A 16,885-nucleotide genomic window follows, 5' to 3' on the forward strand; every position below is an offset into this window, starting at 1 on the left:
CCTCCCAGCTGGAGAGGTTTATGTGGTGTTTAGAGGTTAGTCTATAGGTTCTCCTCCCAGCTGGAGAGGTTTATGTGGTGTTTAGAGGTTAGTCTATAGGTTGTCCTCCCAGCTGGAGAGGTTTATGTGGTGTTTAGAGGTTAGTCTATAGGTTCTCCTCCCAGCTGGAGAGGTTTATGTGGTGTGTAGAGGTTAGTCTATAGGTTCTCCTCCCAGCTGGAGAGGTTTATGTGGTGTGTAGAGGTTAGTCTATAGGTTCTCCTCCCAGCTGGAGAGGTTTATGTGGTGTTTAGAGGTTAGTCTATAGGTTGTCCTCCCAGCTGGAGAGGTTTATGTGGTGTGTAGAGGTTAGTCTATAGGTTCTCCTCCCAGCTGGAGAGGTTTATGTGGTGTGTAGAGGTTAGTCTATAGGTTATCCTCCCAGCTGGAGAGGTTTATGTGGTGTTTAGAGGTTAGTCTATAGGTTGTCCTCCCAGCTGGAGAGGTTTATGTGGTGTTTAGAGGTTAGTCTATAGGTTCTCCTCCCAGCTGGAGAGGTTTATGTGGTGTTTAGAGGTTAGTCTATAGGTTCTCCTCCCAGCTGGAGAGGTTTATGTGGTGTTTAGAGGTTAGTCTATAGGTTGTCCTCCCAGCTGGAGAGGTTTATGTGGTGTTTAGAGGTTAGTCTATAGGTTGTCCTCCCAGCTGGAGAGGTTTATGTGGTGTTTAGAGGTTAGTCTATAGGTTCTCCTCCCAGCTGGAGAGGTTTATGTGGTGTTTAGAGGTTAGTCTATAGGTTCTCCTCCCAGCTGGAGAGGTTTATGTGGTGTTTAGAGGTTAGTCTATAGGTTGTCCTCCCAGCTGGAGAGGTTTATGTGGTGTTTAGAGGTTAGTCTATAGGTTGTCCTCCCAGCTGGAGAGGTTTATGTGGTGTTTAGAGGTTAGTCTATAGGTTGTCCTCCCAGCTGGAGAGGTTTATGTGGTGTTTAGAGGTTAGTCTATAGGTTCTCCTCCCAGCTGGAGAGGTTTATGTGGTGTTTAGAGGTTAGTCTATAGGTTGTCCTCCCAGCTGGAGAGGTTTATGTGGTGTTTAGAGGTTAGTCTATAGGTTGTCCTCCCAGCTGGAGAGGTTTATGTGGTGTTTAGAGGTTAGTCTATAGGTTCTCCTCCCAGCTGGAGAGGTTTATGTGGTGTTTAGATGTTAGTCTATAGGTTCTCCTCCCAGCTGGAGAGGTTTATGTGGTGTTTAGAGGTTAGTCTATAGGTTGTCTGCTCTGTAAACCAGGAGTCTAGTTCTGGTCTTGATGTGGCGGTCCTCATAGACACTTTTCCGATAAGGCTCCACTGGCACAGCTTTAGGCGGTGGTGTATTTCCACGTCAGTGTCGGCTTTGGAGGAGAAAAGGATTGCCAAGGTAGGGAAAGTGGTCCACGTGTTCAGGAGTGGTATTGTCAACATGTATTGCTGGGGCTGGTGTATTTTTGTCAGGCGGTGGTTGGTGAACTCCCCTGTAGCTAATTTAGTAGAGCATAGCCCTTGCAAACGCCAGGGTTATCGGTTCAATTCCCATGGGGGGACCAGTATGAAAGAAGTATGAAAATGTGTGCTCTCACTAGTGTAAGTATCTCTGGATAAGAGCATCTGCTAAATGACTAAAAACTGAAGGATTTGGGTCATTTTTATGTGTAGGACCAGACCCAGGAACATGTGTGCCTTGGCGGAAGCATCCAGGATGCACTGAAGGTCCTCTTCTCAGTGGGCAGGGATGGCGTTATCATCTGCATTACTGGACCTCCACAACGGAAGTGTTGGTGGTTTTTGCTCTTGGCCTTTGAATCTGTTCAGGTTGAAGAGTCTGTTCCGTACGGGATTTGGACTCCCCGAGGCAGATTTTCACCTTTGAGTTGGAGGAATGGCAGCGATGAAAATTGAAAACAGGGTGGGTGCAATGATACAGCCCTGTTTTAACTCGTGTCCAACTTGAAGGGTTCTGTTTCAGCACCACTCTACAGGGCCTTTTCTGTTTACCATGTGTTTTTTTAGTTCCCTCACCCGGCGTTGGACATCTGCCTTCACTGTGGCGGGAGCTTCTCTTTTGGCCCTGCAGTTGATATCGTTTTTCCAGGCACAAAAGGTTCCCCGCTTGGTGTCATTGAGCTGTTCAATTTCTGAGGCGTTCTCATCAGACCAGTCCTTTTGGGTCTTACAGTCGGTGGGGTCATCCTTTTGGGTCTTACAGTCGGTGGGGCTGCCCTTTTGGGTCTTACAGTCGGTGGGGTCCTTGTCCTTTTGGGTCTTACAGTCGGTGGGGTCCTTGTCCTTTTAGGTCTTACAGTCGGTGGGGTCCTTGTACTTTTGGGTCTTACCGTTGGTGGGGTCATCCTTTTGGGTCTTACAGTTGGTGGGGTCCTTGTCCTTTTGGGTCTTACAGTCGGTGGGGTCGTCCTTTTGGGTCTTACAGTCGGTGGGGTCGTCCTTTTGGGTCTTTCAGTCGGTGGGGTCCTTGTCCTTTTGGGTCTTACAGTCGGTGGGGTCCTTGCCCTTTTGGGTCTTACAGTCGGTGGGGTCGTCCTTTTGGGTCTTTCAGTCGGTGGGGTCCTTGACCTTTTGGGTCTTACATTCGGTGGGGGCCTTGTCCTTTTTCGTTTTACAGTCAGTGGGGTCGTCCTTTTGGGTCTTACAGTCGGTGGGGTCGTCCTTTTGGGTCTTACAGTTGGTGGGGTCCTTGTCCTTTTGGTTCTTACAGTCGGTGGGATCGCCCATTTGGGTCTTACTGTTTAGGGGTCCTTGTCCTTTTTCGTCTTACAGTCGGTGGGTTCCTTGTGTTTTTGGGTCTTACAGTCAATGGGGTCCTTGTCCTTTTGGGTCTTACAGTCGGTGGGGTCCATGTCCTTTTGGGTCTTACAGTCGGTGGGGTCGTCCTTTTGGGTCTTACAGTCGGTGGGGTCGTCCTTTTGGGTCTTTCAGTCGGTGGGGTCCTTGTCCTTTTGGGTCTTACAGTCGGTGGGGTCCTTGCGCTTTTGGGTCTTACAGTCGGTGGGGTCGTCCTTTTGGGTCTTTCAGTCGGTGGGGTCCTTGACCTTTTGGGTCTTACATTCGGTGGGGGCCTTGTCCTTTTTCGTTTTACAGTCAGTGGGGTCGTCCTTTTGGGTCTTACAGTCGGTGGGGCCGTCCTTTTGGGTCTTACAGTCGGTGGGGTCCTTGTCCTTTTGGTTCTTACAGTCGGTGGGATCGCCCATTTGGGTCTTACAGTCGGTGGGTCCTTGTCCTTTTGGGTCTTACAGTCGGTGGGGTCCTTGTCCTTTTGGGTCTTACAGTCGGTGGGGTCCTTGTCCTTTTGGGTCTTACAGTCGGTGGTGTCCTTGTCCTTTTTGGTCTTACAGTTGGTGGGGTCCTTGTCCTTTTGGGTCTTACAGTCGGTGGGTTCCTTGTCCTTTATGGTCTTACAGTCGGTGGGGTCCTTGTCCTTTTGGGTCTTACAGTCGGTGGGGTTGTCCTTTTGGGTCTTACAGTCGGTGGGGTTGTCCTTTTGGGTCTTACAGTCGGTGGGGTCCTTGTCCTTTTGGGTCTTACAGTCGGTGGGGTCGTCCTTTTGGGTCTTACAGTTGGTGTGGTCGTCCTTTTGGGTCTTACAGTCGGTGGGGTCGTCCTTTTGGGTCTTACAGTCGGTGGGGTCGTCCTTTTGGGTCTTTCAGTCGGTGGGGTCCTTGTCCTTTTGGGTCTTACAGTCGGTGGGGTCCTTGCCCTTTTGGGTCTTACAGTTGGTGGGGTCGTCCTTTTGGGTCTTTCAGTCGGTGGGGTCCTTGACGTTTTGGGTCTTACATTCGGTGGGGTCCTTGTCCTTTTTCGTTTTACAGTCGGTGTGTTCCTTGTCCTTTTGGGTCTTACAGTCGGTGGGGTCCTTGTCCTTTTGCGTCTTACAGTCAGTGGGGTCGTCCTTTTGGGTCTTACAGTTGGTGGTGTCGTCCTTTTGGGTCTTACTGTCGGTGGGATCGCCCATTTGGGTCTTACTGTTTAGGGGTCCTTGTCCTTTTTAGTCTTACAGTCGGTGGGGTCCTTGTCCTTTCGGGTCTTACAGTCGGTGGGGTCGTCCTTTTGGGTCTTTCAGTCGGTGGGGTCCTTGACCTTTTGGGTCTTACATTCGGTGGGGGCCTTGTCCTTTTTCGTTTTACAGTCAGTGGGGTCGTCCTTTTGGGTCTTACAGTCGGTGGGGCCGTCATTTTGGGTCTTACAGTCGGTGGGGTCCTTGTCCTTTTGGTTCTTACAGTCGGTGGGATCGCCCATTTGGGTCTTACTGTTTAGGGGTCCTTGTCCTTTTTCGTCTTACATTCGGTGGGTTCCTTGTCCTTTTGGGTCTTACAGTCGGTGGGGTCCTTGTCCTTTTGGGTCTTACAGTCGGTGGTGTCCTTGTCCTTTTTGGTCTTACAGTTGGTGGGGTCCTTGTCCTTTTGGGTCTTACAGTCGGTGGGTTCCTTGTCCTTTTGGGTCTTAGAGTCGGTGGGGTCCTTGTCCTTTATGGTCTTACAGTCGGTGGGGTCCTTGTCCTTTTGGGTCTTACAGTCAGTGGGGTTGCACTTTTGGGTCTTACAGTAGGTGGGGTCGTCCTTTTGGGTCTTACAGTCGGTGGGGTCGTCCTTTTGGGTCTTACAGTCGGTGGGGTCGTCCTTTTGGGTCTTACAGTCGGTGGGGTCGTCCTTTTGGGTCTTTCAGTCGGTGGGGTCCTTGTCCTTTTGGGTCTTACAGTCGGTGGGGTCCTTTCCCTTTTGGGTCTTACAGTTGGTGGGGTCGTCCTTATGGGTCTTTCAGTCGGTGGGGTCCTTGACGTTTTGGGTCTTACATTCGGTGGGGTCCTTGTCCTTTTTCGTTTTACAGTCGGTGTGTTCCTTGTCCTTTTGGGTCTTACAGTCGGTGGGGTCCTTGTCCTTTTGCGTCTTACAGTCAGTGGGGTCGTCCTTTTGGGTCTTACAGTTGATGGTGTCGTCCTTTTGGGTCTTACTGTCGGTGGGATCGCCCATTTGGGTCTTACTGTTTAGGGGTCCTTGTCCTTTTTAGTCTTACAGTCGGTGGGGTCCTTGTCCTTTCGGGTCTTACAGTCGGTGGGGTCGTCCTTTTGGGTCTTTCAGTCGGTGGGGTCCTTGACCTTTTGGGTCTTACATTCGGTGGGGGCCTTGTCCTTTTTCGTTTTACAGTCAGTGGGGTCGTCCTTTTGGGTCTTACAGTCGTTGGGGCCGTCATTTTGGGTCTTACAGTCGGTGGGGTCCTTGTCCTTTTGGTTCTTACAGTCGGTGGGATCGCCCATTTGGGTCTTACTGTTTAGGGGTCCTTGTCCTTTTTCGTCTTACATTCGGTGGGTTCCTTGTCCTTTTGGGTCTTACAGTCGGTGGGGTCCTTGTCCTTTTGGGTCTTACAGTCGGTGGTGTCCTTGTCCTTTTTGGTCTTACAGTTGGTGGGGTCCTTGTCCTTTTGGGTCTTACAGTCGGTGGGTTCCTTGTCCTTTTGGGTCTTAGAGTTGGTGGGGTCCTTGTCCTTTATGGTCTTACAGTCGGTGGGGTCCTTGTCCTTTTGGGTCTTACAGTCAGTGGGGTTGCCCTTTTGGGTCTTACAGTAGGTGGGGTCGTCCTTTTGGGTCTTACAGTCGGTGGGGTCGTCCTTTTGGGTCTTACAGTCGGTGGGGTCGTCCTTTTGGGTCTTACAGTCGGTGGGGTCGTCCTTTTGGGTCTTTCAGTCGGTGGGGTCCTTGTCCTTTTGGGTCTTACAGTCGGTGGGGTCCTTGCCCTTTTGGGTCTTACAGTTGGTGGGTCGTCCTTTTGGGTCTTTCAGTCGGTGGGGTCCTTGACCTTTTGGGTCTTACATTCGGTGGGGTCCTTGTCCTTTTTCGTTTTACAGTCGGTGGGTTCCTTGTCCTTTTGGGTCTTACAGTCGGTGGGGTCCTTGTCCTTTTGCGTCTTACAGTCAGTGGGGTCGTCCTTTTGGGTCTTACAGCCGGTGGGGTCGTCCTTTTGGGTCTTACAGTCGGTGGGGTCCTTGTCCTTTTGGTTCTTACAGTCGGTGGGATCGCCCATTTGGGTCTTACTGTTTAGGGGTCCTTGTCCTTTTTCGTCTTACAGTCGGTGGGGTCCTTGACGTTTTGGGTCTTACATTCGGTGGGGTCCTTGTCCTTTTTCGTTTTACAGTCGGTGTGTTCCTTGTCCTTTTGGGTCTTACAGTCGGTGGGGTCCTTGTCCTTTTGCGTCTTACAGTCAGTGGGGTCGTCCTTTTGGGTCTTACAGTTGGTGGTGTCGTCCTTTTGGGTCTTACTGTCGGTGGGATCGCCCATTTGGGTCTTACTGTTTAGGGGTCCTTGTCCTTTTTAGTCTTACAGTCGGTGGGGTCCTTGTCCTTTTGGGTCTTACAGTCGGTGGGGTCGTCCTTTTGGGTCTTTCAGTCGGTGGGGTCCTTGTCCTTTTGGGTCTTACAGTCGGTGGGGTCCTTGCCCTTTTGGGTCTTACAGTTGGTGGGTCGTCCTTTTGGGTCTTTCAGTCGGTGGGGTCCTTGACCTTTTGGGTCTTACATTCGGTGGGGTCCTTGTCCTTTTTCGTTTTACAGTCGGTGGGTTCCTTGTCCTTTTGGGTCTTACAGTCGGTGGGGTCCTTGTCCTTTTGCGTCTTACAGTCAGTGGGGTCGTCCTTTTGGGTCTTACAGTCGGTGGGGTCGTCCTTTTGGGTCTTACAGTCGGTGGGGTCCTTGTCCTTTTGGTTCTTACAGTCGGTGGGATCGCCCATTTGGGTCTTACTGTTTAGGGGCCCTTGTCCTTTTTAGTCTTACAGTCGGTGGGGTCCTTGTCCTTTTGGGTCTTACAGTCGGTGGGGTCCTTGTCCTTTTGGGTCTTACAGTCGGTGGGGTTGTCCTTTTGGGTCTTACAGTCGGTGGGGTCGTCCTTTTGGGTCTTACAGTCAGTGGGGTCCTTGTCCTTCTGGGTCTTACAGTCGGTGGGGTCGCCCTTTTGTGTCTTACAGTAGGTGGGGTCATCCTTTTGGGTCTTACAGTCGGTGGGGTCGTCCTTTTGGGTCTTACAGTTGATGGGGTCCTTGTACTTTTGGGTCTTACAGTCGGTGGGGTCGTCCTTTTGGGTCTTACAGTCGGTGGGGTCCTTGTCCTTTTGGGTCTTACAGTCGGTGGGGTCCTTGTCCTTCTGGGTCTTACAGTCGGTGGGGTCGTCCTTTTGGGTCTTACAGTCGGTGGGGTCGTCCTTTTGGGTCTTACAGTCGGTGGGGTCCTTGTCCTTTTGGGTCTTACAGTCGGTGGGGTCCTTGTCCTTTTGGGTCTTACAGTCGGTGGGGCCTTGTCCTTTTTGGTCTTACAGTCGGTGGGGTCCTTGTCCTTTTGGGTCTTACAGTCGGTGGGGTCCTTGTCCTCTTGGGTCTTACAGTCGGTGGGGTCCTTGTCCTTTTTGATCTTACAGTCGGTGGGGTCCTTGTCCTTTTGTGTCTTACGGTCGGTGGGGTCGCCCTTTTAGGTCTTACTGTTGGTGAGGTCATCCTTTTGGGTCTTAGAGTTGGTGGGGTCCTTGTCCTTTTGGGTCTTACAGTCGGTGGGGTCCTTGACCTTTTGGGTCTTACAGTAGGTGGGGTCCTTGTCCTTTTGGGTCTTACAGTCGGTGGGGTCATCCTTTTGGGTCTTACATTCGGTGGGGTCCTTGTCCTTTTGGGTCTTACAGTCGGTGGGGTCACTCTTTTGGGTCTTACAGTTGGTGGGGTCATCCTTTTGGGTCTTACAGTCGGTGGGGTCCTTGACCTTTTGGGTCTTACAGTCGGTGGGGTCCTTGTCCTTTTGGGTCTTACAGTCGGTGAGGCCTTGTCCTTTTTGGTCTTACAGTCGGTGGGGTCCTTGTCCTTTTGGGGCTTACAGTCGGTGGGGTCTTTGTCCTTTTGGTGCTTACAGTAGGTGGGGCCTTGTCCTTTTTGGTCTTACAGTCGGTGGGGTCCTTGTCCTTTTGGGTCTTACAGTCGGTGGGGTCCTTGTCCTCTTGGGTCTTACAGTCGGTGGGTTCCTTGTCCTTTTTCGTCTTACAGTCGGTGGGGTCCTTGTCCTTTTGTGTCTTACAGTCGGTGGGGTCCTTGTCCTTTTGGGTCTTACAGTCGGTGAGGTCCTTTTTGGTCTTACAGTCGGTGGGGTCCATGTCCTTTTGGGTCTTACTGTTGGTGGGGTCATCCTTTTGGGTCTTAGAGTCGGTGGGGTCCTTGTCCTTTTGGGTCTTACAGTCGGTGGGGTCCTTGACCTTTTGGGTCTTACAGTAGGTGGGATCCTTGTCCTTTTGGGTCTTACAGTCGGTTGGGCCTTGTCCTTTTGGGTCTTACTGTTGGTGGGGTCATCCTTTTGGGTCTTAGAGTCGGTGGGGTCCTTGTCCTTTTGGGTCTTACAGTCGGTGGGGTCCTTGACCTTTTGGGTCTTACAGTAGGTGGGATCCTTGTCCTTTTGGGTCTTACAGTCGGTTGGGCCTTGTCCTTTTTGGTCTTACAGTCGGTGGGGTCCTTGTCCTTTTTGGTCTTACAGTCGGTGGGGTCCTTGTCCTTTTGGGTCTTACAGTCGGTGGGGTCCTTGTCCTTTTGGGTCTTACAGTCAGGGGGGTCCTTGTCCTTTTGGGTCTTACAGTCGGTGGGGTGGTACTTTTGGGTCTTACAGTCGGTGGGCTCGCCCTTTTGGGTCTTACAGTTGGTGGGGTCATCCTTTTGTGTCTTACAGTCGGTGGGGTCGTCCTTTTGGGTCTTACAGTCGGTGGGGCCTTGTCCTTTTTGGTCTTACAGTTGGTGGGGTCCTTGTCCTTTTTGGTCTTACAGTCGGTGGGGTCCATGTCCTTTTGGGTCTTACTGTTGGTGGGGTCATCCTTTTGGGTCTTAGAGTCGGTGGGGTCCTTGTCCTTTTGGGTCTTACAGTCGGTGGGGTCCTTGACCTTTTGGGTCTTACAGTAGGTGGGATCCTTGTCCTTTTGGGTCTTACAGTCGGTTGGGCCTTGTCCTTTTGGGTCTTACTGTTGGTGGGGTCATCCTTTTGGATCTTAGAGTCGGTGGGGTCCTTGTCCTTTTGGGTCTTACAGTCGGTGGGGTCCTTGACCTTTTGGGGCTTACAGTCGTTGGGGCCCTGTCCTTTTGGGTCTTACAGTCGGTGGGGTCGTCCTTTTGGGTCTTAAAGTCGGTGGGGTCCTTGTCCTTTTAGGTCTTAAAGTCGGTGGGGTCCTTGTCCTTTTGGGTCTTACAGTCGGTGGGGTCGTCCTTTTGGGTCTTACAGTCGGTGGTGTCGTCCTTTTGGGTCTTTCAGTCGGTGGGTTCCTTGTCCTTTTGGGTCTTACAGTTGGTGGGGTCATCCTTTTGGGTCTTAGAGTCGGTGGGGTCGTCCTTTTCGGTCTTACAGTCGGTTGGGTCCTTGTCCTTTTGGGTCTTACCTTCGGTGGGGTCGTCCTTTTGGGTCTTACAGTTGTTGGAGTCGTCCTTTTGGGTCTTACAGTCGGTGGGGTCCTTGTCCTTTTGGGTCTTACAGTCGGTGGGATCGCCCTTTTGGGTCTTACAGTTGGTGGGGTCATCCTTTTGGGTCTTAAAGTCGGTGGGGTTGTCCTTTTGGGTCTTACAGTCGGTGGGATCCTTGTCATTTTGGGTCTCACAGTCGGTTGGGCCTTGTCCTTTTTGGTCTTACAGTCGGTGGGGTCCTTGTCCTTTTTGGTCTTACAGTCGGTGGGGTCCTTGTCCTTTTGGGTCTTAGAGTCGGTGGGGTCCTTGTCCTTTTGGGTCTTACAGTCAGGGGGGTCCTTGTCCTTTTGTGTTTTACAGTCGGTGGTGTCGTCCTTTTGGGTCTTACAGTCGGTGGGCTCGCCCTTTTGGGTCTTACAGTTGGTGGGGTCATCCTTTTGTGTCTTACAGTCGGTGGGGTCGTCCTTTTGGGTCTTACAGTCGGTGGGGCCTTGTCCTTTTTGGTCTTACAGTTGGTGGGGTCGCCCTTTTGGGTCTTACTGTTGTGGGGTCATCCTTTTGGGTCTTAGAGTCGTTGGTGTCGTCCTTTTGGGTCTTACAGTCGGTTGGGTCTTTGTCCTTTTGGGTCTTACAGTCGGTGGGGTCCTTGACCTTTTGGGTCTTACAGTAGGTGGGGTCCTTGTCCTTTTAGGTCTTACAGTCGGTTGGGCCTAGTCCTTTTTGGTCTTACAGTCGGTGGGGTCCTTGTGCTTTTGGGGCTTACAGTCGGTGGGGTCCTTGTCCTTTTTGGTCTTACAGTCGGTGGGGTCCTTGTCCTTTTGGGTCTTACAGTCGGTGGGGTCCTTGTCCTTTTGAGTCTTACAGTCGGTGGGGTCCTTGTCCTTTTTGGTCTTACAGTCGGTGGGGTCCTTGTCCTTTTGGGTCTTACAGTCGGTGGGGTCCTTGTCCTTTTGGGTCTTACAGTCAGGGGGGTACTTGTCCTTTTGGGTCTTACAGTCGGTGGGGTGGTCCTTTTGGGTCTTACAGTCGGTGGTCTCGTCCTTTGGGTCTTACAGTTAGTGGGGTCATCCTTTTGTGTCTTACAGTCGGTGGGGTCGTCTTTTTGGGTCTTACAGTCGGTGAGTTCGCCCTTTTGGGTCTTACTGTTGGTGGGGTCATCCTTTTGGGTCTAACAGTCGGTGGGTCGTCCTTTTGGGTCTTACAGTCGGTGGGGTCGTCCTTTTGGGTCTTACAGTCGGTGGGGTCATCCTTTTGGGTCTTACAGTCGGTGGGGTCCTTGACCTTTTGGGTCTTACAGTCGGTGGGGTCCTTGTCCTTTTGGGTCTTACAGTCGGTGAGGCCTTGTCCTTTTTGGTCTTACAGTCGGTGGGGTCCTTGTCCTTTTGTGTCTTACAGTCGGTGGGGTCCTTGTCCTCTTGGGTCTTACAGTCGGTGGGGTCCTTGTCCTTTTTGGTCTTACAGTCGGTGGGGTCCTTGTCCTTTTGTGTCTTACAGTCGGTGGGGTCCTTGTCCTTTTGAGTCTTACAGTCGGTGGGGTCGCCCTTTTGGGTCTTACTGTTGGTGGTGTCGTCCTTTTGGGTCTTACAGTCGGTGGGGTCCTTGTCCTTTGGGTCTTACAGTCGGTGTGGTCCTTGTCCTTTTGGGTCTTACAGTCGGTGAGGCCTTGTCCTTTTTGGTCTTACAGTCGGTGGGGTCCTTGTCCTTTTGGGTCTTACAGTCGGTGGGGTCGTTGTCCTCTTGGGTCTTACAGTCGGTGGGGTCCTTGTCCTTTTTGGTCTTACAGTCGGTGGGTCCTTGTCCTTTTGTGTCTTACAGTCGGTGGGGTCCTTTTCCTTTGGGTCTTACAGTCGGTGGGGTCCTTGTCCTTTTGGGTCGTACAGTCGATGGGGTCCTTGTCCTTATGGGTCTTACAGTCGGTGGGGTCGTCCTTTTCGGTCTTACAGTCGGTGGGGTCCTTGTCCTTTTGGGTCTTACAGTCGGTGGGATCGCCCTTTTTGGTCTTACTGTTGGTGGGGTCATCCTTTTGGGTCTTAGAGTCGGTGGGGTCCTTGTCCTTTTGGGTCTTACAGTCGGTGGGGTCCTTGACCTTTTGGGTCTTACAGTAGGTGGGGTCCTTGTCCTTTTGGGTCTTACAGTCGGTGAGGTCATCCTTTTGGGTCTTACATTCGGTGGGGTCGTCCTTTTGGGTCTTACAGTCGGTGGGGTCATCCTTTTGGGTCTTACAGTCGATGGGGTCCTTGTCCTTTTGGGTCTTAAAGTCGGTGGGGCCCTTTCCTTTTGGGTCTTACAGTCGGTGGGGTCCTTGTCCGTTTTGGGTCTTACAGTCGGTGGGGTCCTTGTCCTTTTTGGTCTTACAGTCGGTGGGGTCCTTGTCCTTTTGTTTCTTACAGTCGGTGTTGTCCTTGTCCTTTTGGGTCTTACAGTCGGTGGGGTCCTTGTCCTTTTGGGTCGTACAGTCGATGGGGTCCTTGTCCTTATGGGTCTTACAGTCGGTGGGTTCGTCCTTTTGGGTCTTACAGTCGGTGGGGTCCTTGTCCTTTTGGGTCTTACAGTCGGTGGGGGTGCCCTTTTGGGTCTTACTGTTGGTGAGGTCATCCTTTTGGGTCTTAGAGTCGGTGGGGTCCTTGTCCTTTTGGGTCTTACAGTCGGTGGGGTCCTTGACCTTTTGGGTCTTACAGTAGGTGGGGTCCTTGTCCTTTTGGGTCTTACAGTCGGTGAGGTCATCCTTTTGGGTCTTACATTCGGTGGGGTCGTCCTTTTGGGTCTTACAGTCGGTGGGGTCATCCTTTTGGGTCTTACAGTCGATGGGGTCCTTGTCCTTTTGGGTCTTAAAGTCGGTGGGGCCCTTTCCTTTTGGGTCTTACAGTTGGTGGGTTCATCCTTTTTGGGTCTTACAGTCGGTGGGGTCGTCCTTTTGGGTCTTACAGTCGGTGGGGTCGCCCTTTTGGGTCTTACTGTTGGTGGGGTCATCCTTTTGGGCCTAACAGTCGGTGGGGTCTGTCCTTTTGGGTCTTACAGTCGGTGGGGTCGTCCTTTTGGGTCTTACAGTCGGTGGGGTCGACTCTTTTGGGTCTTACAGTTGGTGGGGTCATCCTTTTGGGTCTTACAGTCTGTGGGGTCCTTGACCTTTTTGGTCTTACTGTCGGTGGGGTCCTTGTCCTTTTGGGTCTTACAGTCGGTGGGGCCTTGTCCTTTTGGGTCTTACAGTCGGTGGGGTCCTTGTCCTTTTTGGGCTTACAGTCGGTGGGGTCCTTGTCCTTTTTGGTCTTACAGTCGGTGGGGTCCTTGTCCTTTTGGGTCTTACAGTCGGTGGGGTCCTTGTCCTTTTGGGTCTTACAGTCGGGGGGTCCTTGTCCTTTTGGGTCTTACAGTCGGTGGGGTCGTCCTTTTGGGTCTTACAGTCGGTGGGCTCGCCCTTTTGGGTCTTTCAGTCGGTGGGGTCCTTCCTTTTGTGTCTTACAGTCGGTGGGGTCGTCCTTTTGGGTCTTACAGTCGGTGGGGCCTTGTCCTTTTTGGTCTTACAGTCGGTTGGGTCCTTGTCCTTTTGGGGTCTTACCGTCGTTGGGGCCCTGTCCTTTTGGGTCTTACAGTCGTTGGGGTCGTCCTTTTGGGTCTTAAAGTCGGTGGGGTCCTTGTCCTTTTGGGTCTTAAAGTCGGTGGGGTCCTTGTCCTTTTGGGTCTTACAGTTGGTGGGGTCATCCTTTTGGGTCTTAAAGTCGGTGGGGTTGTCCTTTTGGGTCTTACAGTCGGTGGGATCCTTGTCATTTTGGGTCTCACAGTCGGTTGGGCCTTGTCCTTTTGGGTCTTACAGTCGGTGGGGTCCTTGTCCTTTTGGGTCTTACAGTCGATGGGGTCCTTGTCCTTTTAGGTCTTACAGTCGGTGGGGTCCTTGTCCTTTTGGGTCTTACAGTCGGTGGGGTCGTTGTCCTCTTGGGTCTTACAGTCGGTGGGGTCCTTGTCCTTTTTGGTCTTACAGTCAAGGGGTCCTTGTCCTTTTGTGTCTTACAGTCGGTGGGGTCCTTTTCCTTTGGGTCTTACAGTCGGTGGGGTCCTTGTCCTTTTGGGTCGTACAGTCGATGGGGTCCTTGTCCTTATGGGTCTTACAGTCGGTGGGGTCGTCCTTTTCGGTCTTACAGTCGGTGGGGTCCTTGTCCTTTTGGGTCTTACAGTCGGTGGGATCGCCCTTTTTGGTCTTACTGTTGGTGGGGTCATCCTTTTGGGTCTTAGAGTCGGTGGGGTCCTTGTCCTTTTGGGTCTTACAGTCGGTGGGGTCCTTGACCTTTTGGGTCTTACAGTAGGTGGGGTCCTTGTCCTTTTGGGTCTTACAGTCGGTGAGGTCATCCTTTTGGGTCTTACATTCGGTGGGGTCGTCCTTTTGGGTCTTACAGTCGGTGGGGTCGTCCTTTTGGGTCTTACAGTCGATGGGGTCCTTGTCCTTTTGGGTCTTAAAGTCGGTGGGGCCCTTTCCTTTTGGGTCTTACAGTCGGTGGGGTCCTTGTCCGTTTTTGGTCTTACAGTCGGTGGGGTCCTTGTCCTTTTTGGTCTTACAGTCGGTGGGGTCCTTGTCCTTTTGTTTCTTACAGTCGGTGTTGTCCTTGTCCTTTTGGGTCTTACAGTCGGTGGGGTCCTTGTCCTTTTGGGTCGTACAGTCGATGGGGTCCTTGTCCTTATGGGTCTTACAGTCGGTGGGTTCGTCCTTTTGGGTCTTACAGTCGGTGGGGTCCTTGTCCTTTTGGGTCTTACAGTCGGTGGGGGTGCCCTTTTGGGTCTTACTGTTGGTGAGGTCATCCTTTTGGGTCTTAGAGTCGGTGGGGTCCTTGTCCTTTTGGGTCTTACAGTCGGTGGGGTCCTTGACCTTTTGGGTCTTACAGTAGGTGGGGTCCTTGTCCTTTTGGGTCTTACAGTCGGTGAGGTCATCCTTTTGGGTCTTACATTCGGTGGGGTCGTCCTTTTGGGTCTTACAGTCGGTGGGGTCATCCTTTTGGGTCTTACAGTCGATGGGGTCCTTGTCCTTTTGGGTCTTAAAGTCGGTGGGGCCCTTTCCTTTTGGGTCTTACAGTTGGTGGGTTCATCCTTTTGTGTCTTACAGTCGGTGGGGTCGTCCTTTTGGGTCTTACAGTCGGTGGGGTCGCCCTTTTGGGTCTTACTGTTGGTGGGGTCATCCTTTTGGGCCTAACAGTCGGTGGGTCGTCCTTTTGGGTCTTACAGTCGGTGGGGTCGTCCTTTTGGGTCTTACAGTCGGTGGGGTGACTCTTTTGGGTCTTACAGTTGGTGGGGTCATCCTTTTGGGTCTTACAGTCTGTGGGGTCCTTGACCTTTTTTGTCTTACAGTCGGTGGGGTCCTTGTCCTTTTGGGTCTTACAGTCGGTGAGGCCTTGTCCTTTTTGGTCTTACAGTCGGTGGGGTCCTTGTCCTTTTTGGTCTTACAGTCGGTGGGGTCCTTGTCCTTTTTGGTCTTACAGTCGGTGGGGTCCTTGTCCTTTTGGGTCTTACAGTCGGTGGGGTCCTTGTCCTTTTGGGTCTTACAGTCAGGGGGGTCCTTGTCCTTTTGGGTCTTACAGTCGGTGGGGTCGTACTTTTGGGTCTTACAGTCGGTGGGCTCGCCCTTTTGGGTCTTACAGTTGGTGGGGTCATCCTTTTGTGTCTTACAGTCGGTGGGGTCGTCCTTTTGGGTCTTACAGTCGGTGGGGCCTTGTCCTTTTTGGTCTTACAGTTGGTGGGGTCCTTGTCCTTTTGGGGCTTACAGTCGTTGGGGCCCTGTCCTTTTGGGTCTTACAGTCGGTGGGGTCGTCCTTTTGGGTCTTAAAGTCGGTGGGGTCCTTGTCCTTTTAGGTCTTAAAGTCGGTGGGGTCCTTGTCCTTTTGGGTCTTACAGTCGGTGGGGTCGTCCTTTTGGGTCTTACAGTCGGTGTTGTCGTCCTTTTGGGTCTTTCAGTCGGAGGGTTCCTTGTCCTTTTGGGTCTTACAGTTGGTGGGGTCATCCTTTTGGGTCTTACAGTCGGTGCGGTTTCTGGGTCCTTGTCCTTTTGGGTCTTACAGTCGGTGGGTCTTCAGTGTGGGGTCATCCTTTTGGGTCTTACAGTCGGTGGTCTTGTCCTTTTGGGTCTTACAGTCGGTGGGATCCTTGACATTTTGGGTCTCACAGTCGGTTGGGTCCTTGTCCTTTTGGTCTTACAGTCGGTGGGGTCCTTGTCCTTTTGGGTCTTACAGTCGGTGGGGTCCTTGTCCTTTTGGGTCTTACAGTCGGTGGGGTCCTTGTCCTTTTGTGTTTTACAGTCGGTGGTGTCGTCCTTTTGGGTCTTACAGTCGGTGGGCTCGCCCTTTTGGGTCTTACAGTTGGTGGGGTCATCCTTTTGTGTCTTACAGTCGGTGGGGTCGTCCTTTTGGGTCTTACAGTCGGTGGGGCCTTGTCCTTTTTGGTCTTACAGTTGGTGGGGTCGCCCTTTTGGGTCTTACTGTTGGTGGGGTCATCCTTTTGGGTCTTAGAGTCGTTGGTGTCGTCCTTTTGGGTCTTACAGTCGGTTGGGTCTTTGTCCTTTTGGGTCTTACAGTCGGTGGGGTCCTTGACCTTTTGGGTCTTACAGTAGGTGGGGTCCTTGTCCTTTTAGGTCTTACAGTCGGTTGGGCCCAGTCCTTTTTGGTCTTACAGTCGGTGGGGTCCTTGTGCTTTTGGGGCTTACAGTCGGTGGGGTCCTTGTCCTTTTGGTCTTACAGTCGGTGGGGTCCTTGTCCTTTTGGGTCTTACAGTCGGTGGGGTCCTTGTCCTTTTGAGTCTTACAGTCGGTGGGGTCCTTGTCCTTTTGGTCTTACAGTCGGTGGGGTCCTTGTCCTTTTGGGTCTTACAGTCGGTGGGGTCCTTGTCCTTTTGGGTCTTACAGTCAGGGGGGTACTTGTCCTTTTGGGTCTTACAGTCGGTGGGGTGGTCCTTTTGGGTCTTACAGTCGGTGGTCTCGTCCTTTGGGTCTTACAGTTAGTGGGGTCATCCTTTTGTGTCTTACAGTCGGTGGGGTCGTCTTTTTGGGTCTTACAGTCGGTGAGTTCGCCCTTTTGGGTCTTACTGTTGGTGGGGTCATCCTTTTGGGTCTAACAGTCGGTGGGTCGTCCTTTTGGGTCTTACAGTCGGTGGGGTCGTCCTTTTGGGTCTTACAGTCGGTGGGGTCATCCTTTTGGGTCTTACAGTCGGTGGGGTCCTTGACCTTTTGGGTCTTACAGTCGGTGGGGTCCTTGTCCTTTTGGGTCTTACAGTCGGTGAGGCCTTGTCCTTTTTGGTCTTACAGTCGGTGGGGTCCTTGTCCTTTTGTGTCTTACAGTCGGTGGGGTCCTTGTCCTCTTGGGTCTTACAGTCGGTGGGGTCCTTGTCCTTTTTGGTCTTACAGTCGGTGGGGTCCTTGTCCTTTTGTGTCTTACAGTCGGTGGGGTCCTTGTCCTTTTGAGTCTTACAGTCGGTGGGGTCGCCCTTTTGGGTCT

At 52.2% G+C, this 16,885-nt stretch overlaps 1 protein-coding gene across 1 annotated transcript in view; it reads left to right on the forward strand.

The window, feature by feature from the left end:
• The window catches only part of LOC106563992 (glutamate receptor ionotropic, NMDA 2A), a 428,098-nt gene that overhangs the window by 225,076 nt on the left and 186,137 nt on the right, over positions 1-16,885 (forward strand). The gene's annotated exons all lie outside the window — the stretch shown is intronic.

This window comes from Salmo salar, chromosome ssa12 (genome assembly GCF_905237065.1).
Source record: "Salmo salar chromosome ssa12, Ssal_v3.1, whole genome shotgun sequence".
Classification (NCBI taxonomy): Eukaryota; Metazoa; Chordata; class Actinopteri; order Salmoniformes; family Salmonidae; genus Salmo; species Salmo salar.